The sequence below is a fragment of the Struthio camelus genome, chromosome 4 (assembly GCF_040807025.1).
Source record: "Struthio camelus isolate bStrCam1 chromosome 4, bStrCam1.hap1, whole genome shotgun sequence".
NCBI lineage: Eukaryota > Metazoa > Chordata > Aves > Struthioniformes > Struthionidae > Struthio > Struthio camelus.
In genome coordinates this window covers 40,566,142-40,583,773 of record NC_090945.1, presented here as the reverse complement: position 1 = coordinate 40,583,773, position 17,632 = coordinate 40,566,142, and the positions used below count along the sequence as shown (strand labels likewise).

At 38.5% G+C, this 17,632-nt stretch overlaps 1 protein-coding gene across 4 annotated transcripts in view; it reads right to left on the bottom strand.

Annotated features, from left to right (window-relative positions):
* Positions 1 to 17,632, bottom strand: part of GRIA2 (glutamate ionotropic receptor AMPA type subunit 2) — a 91,150-nt gene that overhangs the window by 71,896 nt on the left and 1,622 nt on the right. The gene's annotated exons all lie outside the window — the stretch shown is intronic.

Sequence of the window (17,632 nt, the reverse complement as noted above, 5' to 3'; positions counted from 1 at the left end):
TATGATTTTTTTTTTCCTGGTAGTATCTTCACATTCAGCCATTTATGGTTTGTTAGGAGATATTTTTCCACCCTGGTAGGGATCATCTGCCATCTCTGTACAAACTATCTTATATTTACAGCTAGTAAAAGACACAGAGAAACAGTATCTCCAGCCCAGAGGTTAGCAGGATTTTACACCTTTCTTATTCAGTGCTGCTTTCCTTAAAGAATTGCACAAAACCAAAGGGCTCAGTCCCTGTATCTTCAGACAGAATAACGAGCAGTCATTGGGGCTCAGGATATCTAAGATGATGCAAAATCCAGCAGGAAGCCTTGAGTGAAAACTCCACTCATTATGCACAAAGGTACCACAAGGGGACCATCTGTGAAAGAGAAGGTGCTCTGCTGGTACAACAAGATTCTGCACAAACCCCTATGAACAACACGTTTTTTACGATACATTCAATTCCCTTGTTCTTCGCTGCTAGAGACATCTGCTGCCAATAATGGAATAAAAATGGTAAATTCCTTCTCAAATTTTACCACTAGAAAATAACAAGTCCTATATTTTAGCTCAAGAAGTAAACGGTTAATCATTACACAGATTATGCATCATGGAACTCACGCTATAACTCACATTTTCCAAGACACGTATTCCATGGACAGGAAAGGTCTCACAATCAAGATCTATTTCTGTAATATTCTTTATTTTAATTTTTGCTTAATTATTATTTGAAGTTTGATGGTGGCTGCCTGTAGTCAGTTCAAATCCCTTTTTACATCACCACTGGGAAACTTAGTTTTAAATGGAAGTTACAAATATTCTTTAAACAAACTGAAGTTCATACCAGCTCTTAAACATACATATCAGACAAAAGGAATGCTCAATTTTTTGTGTGTTCTAGTGTGTTCTTTCCCAAAGGAGAGCATTTGTAAGAGTTAATCTGTTATTCTGTATTAAGGATGAATCCTTAACAGCCACCAGAAATGGCCCTCCCATGCACCTTTTCTTATGCATAAGAAATTTCTGAAGGGTTGTTTTCCCTCACTTATTACAAAGGAAACCAGACTCAAAACAGTGAAATTTTCTGCCAAACCCAATTCTTGTTTTCTCACTAGCCTTCAGGAAGTGTAGACTCATTTTCAGCTCTGCCGTAGACATTCATTATGACCTTGAGTGAAAAAAATTTAATCTCCCTCTACCCCCCTTTCACTGCATTTGGAAAACAGGAAAAAAAATAAATCTTCATCTGTCTCCACTGTATATCTCAGTTGTGAACTTTTTGAGCCAAGAACCGGTACTTACAATACAGCTGTGCAACGCCTAACATAATAAACCTGCAATTCCTCCTGGGACATTCAAACACGAATGTAAAGCAAATAAATGCAGATGATGCTCCGCAGTACAAACTAGTTCTTATTTACACTTGCTGAAGAGTTCTAGCATGAAATTGTTTGCATAACTACTAAAAGTACAGCAATCACGGTTAATATCTGCTTACAAATAGAGAAGTATTTACAGGCTTTTGGAACACAAGGCAAAGTAGTCTCAAATTAGCAATCCTTCATGTTACAGCAATCCGATGCAAAAAGTAATTGATAAAAAAGGCTCTGTAGTTCAAATCCCTCAAAATTATTCACAGATGCAGACCAGTCTAAATTTAATATCCCAAGTGCTCTAAATGGCCTCTCATCATCTTCAACACCCCCATTGTCACTAGTGTTTGATACACTTCAGGAAATGGAAATAATTTGGAATCAATACCAGGACTTCAGAAAAAGCACTGATACACAATCAGATTGTGAGTCTCTTATGTACAGTGACTTATAATGGTGTGATTAGAAATGGTGCAATTTATATGAGGTGATTAGGCACAGGATTTATATCTCATTGATAATGGCGTGAACTCAAAATAAGGACCCTCAGCTTCACAGCTGACTGTTTCATGCTATGCTGCAAGTTGACTGGCAGAAGCTTTTCCTTTTCCACTGTTCTTCCCTAAGGATTAGACATTACATTTTAGCCCAGAGCAAATACACATTGTTAAGATGGCACAAAAAGTGAAATAAGTCTTTCAGAAAATAATGGTAATTGAAAAAAGAAAAAAAAAAAACCCATCCTCAAAACACAGAATCACTGAAGTTTCAAGACAAAGTCCACTTTAAAAATCAGTTCACTTTAAAGCCTAGTGTGAAAAAGAGTTGTCTTTAGAGAAGTATAAGGCCTTGAAATCTACCAAATAGTATTGCAAGTAAGGGACTGACTGATACTAAAAAACCCACTAATGGCAGCTTGGGAGCAAAAAGCCTCTCTCCAGTCCAATTTCTGCTTTTCTTGAGGAGAAATATCAAATCCCAGACTGGAATTATGCACCACTGTGACAACTAACACAGAACACCCAGAAAAATGCAAACACTGCTGTTCCCATTTAGGACTAAATTAGACTTGGTAAAACAATCAATTTCTTGTATCAAACATTTCACATCTGTTAATGCTACTCAAGGTGGAACACAGCAAAGTAAACAACAATAGAGTGTTCTTAAAATAGCAATGCATTTTTTTCTCCTAGAAGAAGCATCATGTCTATAACTTATACATGGATTGAACTTGGCAGCATGAGCATCTGAAACAGGCTCAAGGGTTTGCAATGCCACCTTAATGCATTGCTAGAAGGTAATGCTAATAAGGATTCCAGAAAAGCACAGGAAGAAACTGCGTTCAGTTTCCCTGAAGGATCCCTCACAGTACATTTAGAACGTTTTGTCAAAAAGTGTACGACAGTTTCTTGATACCATGGCAACTTCTTTTTTCATTTTAGCCAACTTTCCTTAGAAATTAGCAAAACTGAAAATTAATGCAACAAGAAACCACAGAACACCGCAACCAGAAAAAGGATTCTAGTATGCTATTAGGAAAGCAATGTTATGCCTTCCTCTGCAGATTTCTTTCTATAAATCAAATGCAATGACAAATTAATAAATGTACATTGCATTTTGTAAGTATCTTCTTTTGCACACTCCTGAAAACACACAGGCACGTGCATATTGATTCCTATTTCCAAATATTCCAGAGAAACGGTCAAGTCACACATGGAGAATGGCAGGAGAGATACTTCTGCCACCTCTCTGTACTCACAATTCCTGAAGTGGATGGCAGTCAATCTATCTGGCATGCCAGGGTTGATTGCACTTGCCACCTTGGGGCTGCTATGCAACAAATTCCAAAGTGACGCATTCCTGACACGTCCCTATCCACTCATGTCTACAATGTACTTCTGACACATCATCTGTTCTAGAAGAGGGATATGAAAATGATAGGAGCAGGCGATACACCAAGAAAGAGTACTTGAAGTCATCTGCGATATGCCAGGGGAATCCCCAATATTCTGAAAGAGTGAGTACAACAGCGGTATCTATACTAGCAAATGAGATGGGCCATTACACATTCTCCAGCCCCACTGACAACTGGCTGGATAACTCGCATCCAAACAGCCAACCACTCTTCCCTTCAAAACAAGGGGGCCTCCTCCAGACGGCCTACTGCAAACAGTTCCTGGCCTATGCTTTTCCTAAACCATGCCTGCACATTGGTTCGGGGAGTGCTAACTAGCACAGATCAAAACCTGTAGTGCTGAGACAGCTAGAGTAACTTAAGGATTTAGCCCCCTGAACCATAGCCTCTCATAAGGCATTACCAGTAGTCAGAGAACACTACTTGCAAGTTGCAAAATAAATAACAGAAAAGTTGATCTTAAAGGTGAAATTACTCATGCTAGTCAGACAGATAATCCTAAACGGATACTCATACAAATTTTAACCACATCCACTCACTATGAATTGTTTAATCATCATCGCATATCTTTTCATAACATACATTTTTATATGCTATGGAAAAGTGACTACATGAGTATTTTAGACTTCTTTTTATTCTTGCACTTTTAAAAATAACTTTAAACTTACATGACTTCAAACATACACAGTTCAGAGAGAACCATTACAAATCTCCTCAATCCCTTCATACTATATATATATAAAAAATATATATATAAAATATATATATACACATATCTCAATTTTTAACTGCCATTTGTCCCTACTTTAAGATCCGACCACTTGCAACCTTTCACAGTTAGGAACAAGTCTAAGCTCACACTAGGATGGGATAAACTCTCTTTTCCAACATTACAGTCTGTTTTTCAGTCCTACAGCTACAAAAGAACAGACAGTAGGTTATGCTACTAAATGAGCATAAACTCTAGAGTTGCAGAGTATGTAATTAGGAAGAAAAAACAAACACATATATTATAACCTATTATATTGCTATAATAAAAATTCCTTCTTGCACACATTTTTCTATACTATCCACAAAAGGTGAATAAAGAACTATTCTGTGCTCTAGATACTGCTTTAATCTTAAAAATAAGGTAGACTACCATCACTGCAAAATGATACAGCTGAATATGCTCTGAAGAGAGAGATCTTGTTTGGTTTTGCTTTTTTGTTAAAGAGTTCGCAAAAAGAATTGCAAAATTTTGTTAGAAATACCATGAAGGTGTTGTATTTTTATGGGAATCAAAAACTGCTACCTGGTCCAGGAGTGGAAAACTCAGTCACATTGCTGATGACTTAATTGAAATTATTCTTTAAAAAAATGGAACTACAGCTTATAATGAATTATAACTAGATGTGACACAAATTAACCATCTCTCAAAAATGAAACTTCCACAAAATTCACTATGAGGGGAGAGTAGTGGGAAGAAAATAACAATCCTTAAATCATCTGACCTTAAATCCTCCCAGAGTATCTGGGAAGTCCTGACAGTCTGGCATGCCTCCATCATAGCTGCAGCTATCTACAAGAGTAAATCAGTCTGGACTCGAGGTAATTCGTATACTGAAGAAAAAGGTCAGGGAGACATCAAGAAAAAGGAAATGCGGAAGGAAGCAAAACTTGGAAATAGAATATATTGAGAAAGAGAAAAAAACACTACAGCAAGAAAAGTAGACAGGTACATGGATATTTTCACATGAGAGAAACCTAAAGAATATCTCTGAGGAGAGAGAAAACATGCTGGAGACATACACAGATGTATGGTTAAAGATTCAAAGATAATGAATCTGAGTAGGAATAGTTTGCAGAAATTTAGTAATGTAGGCATTCTCCCTAATCTAGTCCTTTCAAAAATATTTCTCTTGATCAAACCACGTTTTCAACTAAATCTTCAGAAGTATTGAAAAAAAAAAATCAATGATTTAAAGCAATTTCTATTTTGTAAATTCCCAGAATTCCTAAAATTTTTATAAATTATAGCTTACTTAAGCCAACCAGTTGGCATATTCCAAATTAATTATTACGAACCGGTAGTATTGCTAGCTAAGCACAATACCTAAATAAACTTCAAGATTTTGACAAGGACTATGTGTTCTGCTGAATAGTGGCGATGTCTAAACAGCAGACGCAGGAGCCCTCTGGAGGAGCCTCGGTCTTGGTGAGAGATCCTGCCTGTCCCCTCAAACGCAGCCTTCTGCACAGGAAGAAAACCTGGACACTTGACCCAGAGGGAAAGGTGGTGCACTCTGGCACCTGATCCGGATCATCACACGATTAGGATTACAGCATCAGTGTTTTAGTAATATAATGCTGATCATTTCATTCAGCCATGTGTGAATTCTCTGTAATGCCTATTTGAAACCATCTTCTTAATTTAAAACCACAAATGTTTTCTATATGTTCTGGTTTTCATAATTACAGGGGTGGGCTAAAATGGGATGAAGTGTTTTCAAATGCATGGGGAATGCTGGGCCAAATCCTGTGGATCACAACCCTGCTGACCTTTTACAGTTCCAGGTAACTGTTTTTGGCATGCTAGGTACTCTAGGCTTTTCAGGATTCAGCCCTATGGTAGCTGTCAGAGTGAGTGAGCTCAACAGAACAGAGACTTTGAAGGAAAACCTAGCAAACCTATTCCCGAGGGCTGCATAAGATTTTGCAATCACTGTTATTTCATGGCCTGTAAAGAAGTACAGACACACCAGAAAAAGGCTCTTCTATTTATTTTTGTTTTGATGTGCTTGTTTGTTATTCAATAGCATATCACTACAGTTATTCACACCAATTTTCTGACTTCCAGGTTTAAATTGCTCACTTTTCATGCTAGGTATAGGGAATCTGGTTCTCGACAAGGCTGTTTTACTTGTCTGTAACCTTGTTTTTCCTGGAAAATTTTGCTTACTGCTTCTACACAATTAGTGAAAAAGAGAGCATACTCTATAGCACATACAACATGCCTCTAAATGGTGGTAGGAACACAAAGTATTATCCTGATGCATTTTACCCTTAAAGGGAACTTCCATTCTTTGTGCTCTGTCATCCAGGCCCAGCCCCCCCCCCCCCCCCCAAAAAAAAACAAAGAGAAATAACCTGAGTGCTTTATTTTGCTATTGCCTACTTTCCCTTTTTTCTAAATGGAGCAGGGAATGAAGCAATTATTCTCTACATTAAGATTATATCAAAATAAACAGTTCCTAAAAACTCCTAAAAACAATTCCTCTTCTCCTTTTTCAACAAACTCCTTCACCAAGGAGTGACTCTGGATAAAACAGATTTTGCTGATGGATCACTGGGTTCTGTCATACGAGTGAGAAAAAACACACAGAGAATTGAGGAACCTTCACTGAAAAATAACCTGTCAGTAGCATCCTGATCTTTTTAAGTTTAATGCCCATTAGCTTAAATGTCCATGAACGTAGCTGCTGTGACAGCTAAACAAGGAGAACTCTTTATCCACATAGCAAAAGCTGAACTTACACAGGACTACACAGATCAAACTCTCTACCCTCAATCTAGAACAAAGAATTTCACTCTAATGAGAAAACTGGAGGTTAGCACATCCATCAAAAAGGGAAACCTGATTCCACAACTGATTACCTCTTTTCACCACAGCAAGTATGCAGTGCCAGAAAGAGTTACAGAACAAAGTTCCCAGAAACATCAGAAGCAATCTCAACTGCTACTTGCAGCACATCCTACCTCTAGCTTAAGAATGTGGAAGGATGCTTAGGACATATTTGAACGGAATGAGAATCCTTTTCTCAGCATTCTCCCACAGGCTAGTAACAGTGGAGCACACCTCTCTCTCGCTTGTCAAATGACATTGTCTCTCCACTGGTCTGCTAAAAACATTTAGGGAGCTGCTTTGGGAGGTGATGAGATCTCCTGAGCTCCGATACACAACATATTCACCTTACATCAAACACCATCACCTCTATCACCCAACTGACCTATACCCTAAACAAAAGCAGCCCCTGAGCAAATAGTTCTTAACAAGGTTGTACCTGAAGAAGTAGAATATAGTTCCAACAAAAGATGGGCTAGGGTTCCTGAGCAGATAATTTTAGTATACTTGGTTGGTTGGTATGAACGAAGGGAAGAAAAGGAGGCCTAGGGAACAAAATGTAGAATTTTTCTGAGAGGAAAAGGAAAAAAAAAAATCAGATCAAAGCACCAAAAGATATTTAAACTGCAGTACCCAAAAATAAACACATTGGTAAATGACCTGTAATGATACAACTAGACTAACCTGGTTCCTGCACGCACTGCTAGCTCTCTCTAGGAAGTTAAAGATGACAGGCTTGCAATGAGGTTGAAAATCATTTTTGTTTTTAGTAAATAAAGATCATTTTAAAAGTATGAATTTCTTCCAACAGAACCACCAGTGTGACAAAAATCAATTAGCACAATTACTTTCAGTCTTTTTAATAAGCCAGAAGTAGCAACGCTTCTTTCTGAGACCTGTTTAAAGCAAACATTGAAACTTCAGAATTAGAGCTATGTTACTAAAATAGTTACTGAAATGAAGAGAAACCCCCAAGAAAATGTTTTTCCTAATACATCTGTTTTTTAAGGAAGCTGAGATACAGTTTGGAAAATGGCTTCTACATGCTGCAACCTTTACATCTCAAGACATCATATAAGAATGAAATACTGCAAACTAACCAATGCAACTTCCCAGAGTTCAAGAGGAAGCCAGACACACAGGCACAGAAAAGTGAGATTCCACAGAGCAGAAACCAGAAACTAACGTTAGTAGTTAGTCAACAGCATTGACTGAACCATTATATTGATGGATCCATAAGGAAGTCAGAAAGCTGCTGGGTGTTCTAAAAGCTTTTGGGTGTTTACAGACAAACCGTTTTCTCACGAGACTGAGGGAACGATTCAGGTTACTAAGTCTATGTACTGAGCACCATCCTGGACATTCTAGAGTATCTCACGCATCCACATAATAACCTGCCAAATCAGATGTGATACATGACTTAGAGAAAACTCACAGCTTTCTGGAACAGCACCTGGAAGTCACCCAGGATGGCCTGAGCACCACAAACTGGGTCTGAAAGTGTATTACTTCTAAGTAAATTTAAAGTGCCTTCAGAAACGGAGACACTGAAGAACACAAATTATTCCATTTGTATTATACAGAAATAGATGTAAGGAGGTAAGTTCAAAGAAACACATTCAGTGTTCCACTTGCTAGAGATTCAGTTTCTGCGCTCATATACGCTTGCTTACTTCACTTCTACAATGGAAGATCGCTAAGTTCTAGAAAGTCAAGACAAACTCATTTTCCTAGAAGTAAAAAAAGGAGTTAAGAAAAAAATAACATTTTGAACTTATGCAAAGATGTTACCAACAAATAACATCCATCAACAAAGAAAGGATGCAAACATTAAATGTTTTTCTTCTTCACCTACACAAGCAGAGATCAAACCTTCCTTTTTTTTTTTTCTTTAAATCTAAGCTAACAGTTCATATGTATATGAAATGAAAACATTTACAGTTTCCATACTGAATGTTGACAAAGCACTTCAGAAATGCAATGGACTAATTCAAAATCTGGGTCACATATATGCTCTTGTATTTTAACACATTTCCAGAAATGTTTAATCCCCCTCTTTCCATAGATAAGAAAACTAAACCATTCTTCCACATTTATATAGAAGAAGCAATAGCATGAATTTAGGATCTGATTTTGCTCCCAGTAGAATCAGTGGGAGCTTGGCCATTTCACTGAGCAAAAATAGTCTAGCTTTATTATTCTGTTTTCCCAAAATATGGGATCAGTTTTGCTGCACGGATGAACTAATCTGATTATTCATTAAAAGTACCCATATTACAATTTAATTACTTTAGACTATTGCATGTTCATGCATTTTCAGGACTTCAGCACGATCTCCTCTCACCAAATGAGAGCACCTTAAAATGTGGCAGTTGTAAGAATATGACTGAAATTAAAAATACACTTTTACTGTAATTTGTAGATGAGAGCCGAGTCACTCTAAATTATTTCCTCATCCCTCATATCTATAACTGTCTTTTAATAGAACAAAATTAACTGACTGTGTTTCCAGATGCTCATTTAAAATGGTTTCTGAAATGTTATGCTGTGCATAAATCTGGTAAATAAATAGTTGATATTGAACAATTAATTCAATTAATATGTTAGACTTTTCCTAACCCTTTTGTTTTATTTTCTGCTATGCTTAATCATAATAAGTAATGATGGGCAGGAACTTGTCTTCCCTAAAATACCTAAAAGTTACTTTTGCCGCTTCCTGCATGAGGACAAAAGTTATATTACTGAGATTTTTCACCAAAAAATGAATAGAAGCAGGAAGAAGAGTGACAGAAAGAAAGAGAGGTAGACAGACCTCAAAATAAAAAGGCATAGAACTCAGGGCATTCAGCTGGGAAGTGAAAGACAAAGGGTTAAATTCAGGTCCGCTGCCTGACAAGGACAAGATATGAAATATCTAGGTTACATCCTGAACGACTTCCTAACCACTCACTGTAATTCTGGTGTGCATTAATTCTGCTCCTGCTAGAAGGAACATTGCTGTAAACCTTATGTAAGTATCAGCTTAGTATGTACTTGCCATGCAAATTATTTACCTGGCAGTTCAAATGTTACAGCTAGAATAAACTCCAGTACCAGTACTTCTGCACAAGGCACAGTTAGTCCTTAACTGCAGGAAACATTTGCTGCTTGCGGTTTCCCACACTTGCACCAAGAATTCCCTCTGAGACAATGCTATTAAAGCGTTATGGTACTTGCTACATTCACATGAAGAAAAAACAAAACAAATTAACAAAAAAAACCCCAACAATTATTTGGCTTGGAATACATTTTGTCAAAACACTCACAACTAGCACCAGTGAGGAACATCCTCAGTAAGCAGACTCTTAGTATCCTCAGTTTCAGAGATTTATGAGATTACTGAAGAAACTACTCTGATTTGTTCAGAACTGTACAGACTATTTCATTAGCATATATTTGTAGACTTTCTGAGATGGTTTACACATCCAAGGGAATGCAACATGTTCAATACTTTAGATCGATACTACATGGGATGGTAAGACCACATCAGCCTTTCATTTTATGGATACAGACCAGCATCCTATAATAATCATATATATTTCATAAAAGGCAGAAAACTGAAGAAGAAATATGAATCCTTTCTACAGGCTGCAGAGCAGTTGCAAAACCACTCTATGAGCTCTCTAGTACCGTTGCTGCAATGATCTCTGAAAGGAGTCTTCTCACAGCATGGATGATGAGAAAATCTCCACATTACCTATCAGATCACTGTTTAAATTATTTGTCATAGATAATTTAAGATTGCTTAGAAAGATTCAGCTACTTGCAGTTTTCAAATTGTGTAAAAGAAAATCAGTTCACACCATTTGCAATAAGCAGAGGTATCTTTCCCACCCTAAGTGGTATTTTTGAACTTACTCACATTTACACATTTCTGCTGAGAATAAATCACACTGGTATGAGCACCTTAACCACAGCAATTTGAGAAAATGCACCATCCTCTTAAATCAAACACAGTATTACATAAGTGAAGCTGAGATTAAACTGAAAACGTTGGATAGCATAGAAGGCATGTGTTCACATGTCTGTTTAACACCTCATGTAAATAGCCACTGTCCCTCATTGAGGCCTGAAACTTTGTTACCAGTCATGTGGGTATGCATTTATGAGTCAGGGCCATTATGAACATTTTACTGCAATTCTGTCCTCCTCCTGTTTCCTTGGAGAATTATTTAGCAAAAAGATGTCCATTTAAAAATCACAAACGGGAAAGTGTGCTTTTCTCTTTCTTCTCAGCACAGAAAGTGCAAGCACATTTACCTTCTGCAGTTAACTAATAAAGATACTATTTTGATGTGAAATAAAGTGCAGTAAGTCACTCATAGATTAGCTCAAGTGGTTGGTAATTCAGTTACAGACACAGAACCCTAAGCATACAAAGCAATCACACACTGATTTAAGTTAATGAATACAGACTTCAATATCCTTCTCTGATATAGAATAAAATAATAGCTTACTGTTGAAATAACACATTTCTTGTTGCTGATTCTATCACCTTTAGTTGAATGGCATATAACATTTCTATATTCAAAAAATCCTATTAATTCCTCTTAGCCAGCTTTGGGAGAATTTGGGGAGAGGGGGACAATAGTAACTGAAGCTGAACCCTACTTTGCTGCAGAATGAAAGTGAACGCCTTTTTATTGCTAAATTTTTTATACTCTCATGAAACGAATACCCAACAGATACGTGTGTTAAATAACTGTATACGAGATCAAAATCAGGACAGTTACATTAACTCTCTATGCATTTTCCAAATCGAAACTTTAGGAGAGAAAAGGTAACTTCTTCATAAACTGATCAATTTAAGAATATTTCTTAAAACAATGCAAAAAAAAAATCAAATGTGTGTTATGGATTTTTTTTTTAAAGAAGGGGGCTCAGAAGCATTGCATTAGAACACCAAAAATGTTCTATTCTGGGCTTAGATACAGAAAGATAAAGGAAAGTAAATAGTATTTCAAAAAAAAAAATCTATACTATTCTGTAACTACATATTATAAGCGATAGTGTTTTAAATACAGTTATTGATTTTACAAGGTCCAATATGAATTTGTTCAACATGTGATGGTTTAAAATATTCTTTTACTCCTTATTGTTTATCCGTTTTAAAAATATGCATTCACTATGTTTGTCCGATGCTTTTACTTACTCCTTACTGTTATTTATACCATGAAGAATTAGTTATTGGAATTACTTACTTATTTAACTCAAAGCTCTTTTTTCAGTTTTTAACAAGCTTATACCTAATATGTAGTTGTAGCCAATGCAGACTTTTTAATGAATTCACTATAGGAAAACATCAAGATTTTAAGACAAATAATAATGATACTATGCAAAGCTACTTCTTTCCTATAAAAACATTCAGACTTTTGTCCTATAACATTTCAGAAATCTGTATGACATAAAGGAGTCAAAGAGTTAATCCCTCATCTGTAGCCTTCTAAAAGCAGATGCCACTGTATTCACGTTCTGCTAAAGTCAATGATCAGCTACCAAATAATGGAAAAACCTGGACCTTTCATTTCTGAATTGAATAAGTTAACTGTTGTATGAGAAGCCCATTCACTAATAAATATATGCATATATAATCTGATCTATGCAAATAAAATTTTTTTAGCTATTCAGATATCTTCTCAGTATTATTTTCAGTCTGACCTGGCACTTCTTGGCTTCAGGTGCAGAGACATTGATTCCAGAACATGGGCACGAACCATTAATATAAAAATTAGTAATTCATGCACTCAACTCATTCAAAGAGATGAGAACACTGACTTAGAATGATAAATTATCTTACTAGTAAGAGCTCTGAGATAATCCTCTTCTGAAAACGGATTGTAGGGTTTAATCAGTGTCCTGCTTTTTCCTTCATGTGGCATCCAAAATGAACTATTGTTCACTACCCATATATATACACACTACAGGTTATACCTTCATTTCTGTTTCCTAAAAATTAGTCCTACTGGCAGACATTAGTAAATTATTAATTTTTAGTATTTTCCTTGAGCTAATTTTTTTGACAATTTAAGCATGTTTTAGCAGAAGGTGCCTAATAAATGCAAAATGATACTGATTATCTTAACTTTTTACATAATGGTAACAGAACATTTTTAAAATAGTAACATCCTCTTTCCCCAGTAATTACCAATTGTTCAGGAAGAATTACAGCTGATAAAAATGTCTCAGTTCTCAAAAATATTTTAATAATGAGAGGCTTGATAGAAAATAAACAGTAACAGCATTACTTAATGCAATGGCCTTTGTTTTCAGCCCTGCTTAGTACATTAAGTCTTATGCATGCAAGGACTTAAGTACATCCCTAGCTACATGCACAGTCAATAGTCCTAACAAAGTTATGTAAATTTAAGCTTTTACTAGCGTATACTGCAAAAATGTTACATTTTATGTATTAAATGTAAGTATGTATAAATATATTAAGGAGCTTGGCTGATGATATTTGATTGACTTATGAGCTTGATTGGTATGTACAAGGCTTGATGGATATGTTCCTCACAAACTGCTGTTAAATGTAAATCACTTGAAATTTTATAAATATAAAATATATTTTCAAAATACATTACAAATAGTACGGCAGATATTTATTCCAGATATATGGACAACATTAATACAATAATCGTAGTAAAAATCTGGAAAGTCAAGCAGCCAAGCCAAAACTGTCAAATTTATATCTGCCCACATTCTGGAGCACGGCTGTATGAAAATTCTCTGCAAGCCAGGAGTAAAGAGGTACAGTAGTGACAGTGCTGTCACACAACAAATGCTCCAGGTTTCTTTATGTATAGCTCTCAGGAGTAGAAGAAAGTTTAAAGTTTGCTACAGAGCTTGATTTTGAAGGGAGAAATGCTTTGAGAGCAGGAAAAGCACACAAGTTCCTGATTTAGGCTATACTGTGGTCTTAACGCATCATTTCTGTTATAGAAACCCATTTGATCTTGTCCATTTTAATTACAATAGGGTACCTAACCTATTTCATATCTGCTCACTGAGCCTGAGCAATGCTTTATAGCAGAAAGGAAATGAGAAGGACCAGGAATATGAATGAACCTAAACACAAGCATTTAATAAATTCCTCCTTTCCTCCAAAACTGGTTCTAATCATCTATTGTGAAATATATTTGGGCTTGGTCCACAGTAACTTTAACCCAAATGAACGCATATCAGTCTCTCCTTTAACTACCATTATAGGATACATTTTCTTGAGTTACTATTTAATTATTATTCTAGTAATACACTGCATGCTGTTCCTTTAAGAAAGCAATCTATAGCATTATATTCCAAAATGGCTAGGAAAACCTTTGCCATGATTCAGAAGTTGCAACACGCTAGATATTCACAAGCTTTCAAAGCTGGTGGTTGAAGATATAATGAAAGGATCTAAGGTTTATGCATGAATCAGCATCCCCTTGTCATAATGTCATGGTGCAGTGATCCCTGCAGAGCTGTAAGACTTAATTTAAAATGGAAATGCTCAACGCCCTCTTGAGCCAGCAGGATTAAACTTCCAAGATCATGCATATATTACCTCTGTGCTGGAACTACTGTAAGAAAAACTTGTTGCAGTTACTGAGGTTTTATAGTACTCCATAAGAAAACTCTCTTTTGGTGACTCCAATACTTATTTTTGCACTGAAAGGGTACGTGCATATATTTAACACAACTATGCCTGTTTGGGATGGTGGATTTAAGAGGAAAGGATTTTATCTTCAATAGTTTCCTCTTTTATTGTTTTGATTAAATTAACAATTTTTTAAAATTTGATGTTGCTGATGGTCAGCACTTCTCCGATTAGACTAGACTCAATTACATTTTGCAGAAGGACGGTACAATCCAGTTTTTTGGATAATTTCCATTCCATCCCATGAATTACTTGCAGTGCTGTTGTACCTTTGCCCCAGCTGTTAAAAGCCAAAAAGGTTGTTTTAGAATGAACTGCTGTGTTAACATTTGCCTTTACTACCTAGACTGTAACCCTCTGAATCACCAAGAACTGCCAAAGAGCGATGAGTCTAGCCCATTTCTCTTGAAGGATGTAATTACAGTCACGGTAGTAAACATCTCGCTTAATTGTTCATCAGTCTGCAAAAAGACTGCACCACCAGTCAAAACCATGAAGCCTCCTAATGATACCACCTCAGGAGGTATCAAACTACAATTACAAACCAACACTCAGTCCTGATGACCTGTCAACACAGCTTTGACCAAGACTTACATTCACAATTTAAAATGACTATTTGTCACTGGATACATTACATGAATTAGTGCAACCTACCCACAATAGCACTTTGAAACAGAGCCTCCGCCATACACATCTTCTGGTCACCTTCAAATGACTTACTGAGTTATCTTACAATGTGCCGGATATCCCTCAGTAGTACATGACCATTGTCGCTTTCTCTTTCGTGGAAGTTCTGAAATCTACTTTAAAGGTAACACCGGCAATACAACTTGTTTATCTCAAAACTGCACTGTAAATGAGCTCAGAGCAAGTACAGATAGTAGGTTTCAACTTTCCTTCAAATATTTTTTTTTGGGGGGGGGAGGGAAGGGTTGGGGAAGAAGGACTCTTTTTAAAAGCAGCTAGAGTTGCACGCCCCCGTTTTGCTGCTGCTGCTGAAGGCCGGCGCGGTGGCCGGAGAGCGCCCCGGGCGGCGGCGGCGGCGGCAGCGGGCTGCCATCTGCTGGCCGCCGGGCTGCCGCCCTCCGCCGGGGCTCACCCTGCGTTTTGGAAAGCATTCTGCGGAGTTTCTAGCAGCCACAGAGCATGCCGGCTTGTTTGTTTGTTTTTAATCAAAAGCAGCAACATTTTAATTGTAGATTTTATAAAAATTTTCGTTTTGCTTAGGACACTGGCCTAAGCAGAAAAAGGCCACTGCTTCTTTCTGTTAAGGGGACTGTCTCTACTTCTGTTAAGGAAGATCACCTTGAAGGAATGAAATACCTGGAGAAACATTGAAGCATTTTCAATTTCAATTTTGTATTATGCTACATTGCTGTAGCCTTTTATTATACTTGCATTGTTTAACCGTTGATAGTGCTGGTTGTTTTGGACATAGGTTCTTCATACACTATTCTGAAATAATAACTTGCAGAATTTTAGTTTTTCAAATAAGAACGAATCCAAAAGAAGATAGAGGAGATGAAGAGAGATGGATCATCCTCATCTGTTTGTGCATGCAGTTCTCTGAAAACACCTGCTAAATTTTGCCTGTTATGGTAAATATTTGTCTTCAGAATTCCTTGTCCTTGAGTCAAACCTTTCTTGCAAGGTCATCAAGGAAATACTACAACTATTTTTGGCATGTGCTTCACTAGTCAATCAAAACCAAATGACAGAATAACCTCAGTGACCCATAAGTGGTAACTGAGGTGTCTTAAAACAAGTACTTGTTCATGTCTTAATTTGGTGCTTTTCAAACTGCTTGAAAATGGAAGCCTTGGACAGGGTTCAGACAAAGGGAAACCCAAAACATGGTCCGTAACTCCCTTATGCTGGAAGTGTCAAAGCCCATCACTGCAGTCTACATGCGTCATCTAAATATTGTAAGACTTCTCCAAGGAAGATAGCTAAGCTCAAGAATGCACTGGTGCATGCATACACACACACAAAACTTGACAGGGTTGGAGAAAAACATGATTCCTTTACTTTCTCAAAGATCAGGTGGCTCTCCGTCTCTAGTACTAGTAGGAAACTCTTCTGATGTTTTACAGAAATTATTTCCAGGATTTCACCGACTTCACAGAAAAGAGAAGCACAGAAGGACCTGTCTCACATTTTGTAGATCATCTAGACCACTAAGCAACACCTTACTTCACTGTCCGCATGCCCTGCAAATGCTAACCATATGCAATTATGGGTGCTGGAAACCCTCGTGACCTCAGGAAGCAAGAACTCCCCACACAGTTCTCAAAGATCAGGAAAGTAGCCTTACTCTGTCTGGTTGCATGCTCTAACCTTTTTCTTCCTTCAGCTGTGTGTGAACCCCATCTCCTATCCTTACACATGCCACTGAAAGCTCGTCGGGTTGAACTCTGCACCACCTACCCCAGCAGGTGTGCCAAGGCATCTCTTCGGCATCACCTCACCTGCCAGAACGTACCTAAGTTAGAAGGGGGGCGGGGGGGGGAACAAAAAAGGGTCGCCAGGGGAGGGCAACTGCTCTCGCTGATTGCCACCCTCCAGATTCACCGTCCCTGAGGCATTTCCTCCGCTGGAGGGCAAGGAAGCGCGGCTCGGGAAGCGGCCAGCGCGGAGCCCCCGCGGCACCTTTGTGCTCGCCGGCCGCGCCCCTGCTGCGAGGCGGCGCGCGGGGAAGCGGCACCGCCTCGCCTCGCCACCCTCGGGGCCTGACCCGGCCAGGCACCGCCCGCAGCCAGCGCTGCCGCTGCCCTTCACCGCCCGCCTCGCTCGCTTGGGACTAGCTTGACACCCCGCCCGCCGCCGCCCGGCTCCCGCGGGCCAAACGGCGCCTCCGCCTCGCCGGGCAGGCGCGGAAAGGCGGCCTGGCGCGGGAGTCGCGGCGCGCACACGTAACGCCGCCGCCACCACCAGAATAGCTCTGCTCTTTGAGCCAGGGCACGCACGCTGCGCCCGCCTTCCCCTCCCCGAGCTCCGCCGTGCTCCGCGCCCCGCGCGGGGCCGGGCCCTGCCCCTGCCCCGCCACAGGCAGGGCCAGTGCGCGGCCCCGCGGGACGCGC